Consider the following 1,880-nt stretch of genomic DNA (forward strand, 5'->3'; position numbering starts at 1 on the left):
CAATGGTCCCCTGGTTCCCTGAGATTCCACAGTGTCCCTGCATTCCTTTGGTTCCATGAGGCCCTGCAGTGTCACGGTGCCACTTGATTCCGGGACATTACAAAGAATCAGAATGGTCCCTTGATTTAAGGGCAACGGCACATGGGGCTGCCTTGGGGGGAGTGTGGGCACCCAGACAAGGGAGTTGTCACCCCCCTGGACTCAGCCCTGGGGTCACCACTTCTGGACTGGTCTGTCTGTCTGTGAGGTTCCCCATTCTGGAGGAATGAGGAAGAACTGGAGAGGGTCTAGAGGAGATCTGACAGGATGGAGCTTTTCTCCATATTGGAAATAGAATGAAATCTCCACAAAGAGTAGCATTGAAGGTGCAGACTGAAGATGAGAAAAAAGAAATGTCACTGAACGGGGACCCTTGTGGTGCAAGAGGTCACCCAGAGGGAGTCAGGATCAGCCCATGGCTTTGTGTTCCAGGGAACAGCCAGAGCTGGTGCAGAGACATCAGGGAGGGTCTAGAAATGCTGCTGGGAGGGGGGTGGGAAAGCAGGAGGGGTGTGTGCAGCCTGCAAGGCCAGAGCAGCAGCAGGGCCAGGGCAGGACAGCCTGCAGGAGAGATGGCCAAGGGCTCTGGCAGGGCTGCAAGGCCCAAAGGCACCCAGGCCTTTGTCCCCTTGCCTCTGGCAGCTGCCTCTGCCACTCAGGCCACCACAAGCCACTTGCCTTGCAGGTTCTGCACTTGCTTTCTGCCTCGCCCCTCCCTCAGCAGCCTGGCAGGGGTTGCCCAGTGTTTGGCCTTTGTTGTTCCTCCCCCTCCCATCCCACTGCCCCCCAAACAGCCCTGAGCCAGCCGGGAGGGACAGGATCTGCTGGGCCAGGGCCTGGGGCTCAGGCCTTGGCCTTTGTGCTCCACAAAACCAAGGCAGGCTTTGCTCAGCATTGCAGGGGCCTGCCCAGAGCCTTTGTCTGCCTGCACTCCTGGCCTCCAAGGAGCTGCTCCAAGGAGTCCCTGGGGAGGCTTTGGCAGTGCCTGCCCTCAGTGGGGCCCAGCAATGCTTCAAGGGACTTGCAGTTTGGCTTCCGACTTCTTCAGCAGCTTCTTCAATCTTCTCTCAGTACCTCAGCATCATGGGCTGGGCTGCAAACACACCGTGGGGCTCATTAAATCCAGAAATCCCTCAGGATCTCTTTGTCTTCCTTTAATTGTTTTCAAGGCAATTTCAAAACAAGTCTTCAATGTTTGTACTTTTTTTTGTTTTAATTCAATTATGGATATTTTGTAGTTCAGAGAAGAGGTGATAGAGGTGTTCACTTGGAGATCTTGATGCTGAGTGTATCCTCAGGTGATCCACACTGACCCTGGATGATCAACCTTGCTCCTCACCCCCCAACCTCACCAGTTCTTACGTGGCCCATCTTGGACTGACAGCTGATGCAACTCCAAATACACTGTGGGACCATTAAAACACTGAAAAACAAATTATTTCCCTTCCTTTAATTGACTTCAAGTCTTCAAGCCTTCTACAGCTAATCCGAGTTGTTTTGTAGTTTAGCTAAGGAGGAAAATTTTAAAGTGGACATCATGAAAAATATATATTTTTTGATGAAAGAGAATGATTTACACAAAGCCTTAGGACGCAAGAGGGTCAGGCTGCAAAGGATTTGGATCCAAAGACAAGGGGCAAAACACATTAGTAGCACTTAATCATTGATCAATTGAACAATTATCAAGTGATTCAATAGCATGTGCTACAATTTTAACAGTGACTGAATTCAAGATTCACAATAACAACATTCACACCACAGTCAATTCACACCCACACCCAGGCAGAGATGTATGAACACATCAATAGCTGGGTGGGTAAAGGTCCCTCTCTAGAAGTTAC

The sequence above is a fragment of the Neopelma chrysocephalum genome, unplaced genomic scaffold, assembly GCF_003984885.1.
Source record: "Neopelma chrysocephalum unplaced genomic scaffold, ASM398488v2 Primary Assembly neopelma1_93480, whole genome shotgun sequence".
Lineage (NCBI taxonomy): Eukaryota > Metazoa > Chordata > Aves > Passeriformes > Pipridae > Neopelma > Neopelma chrysocephalum.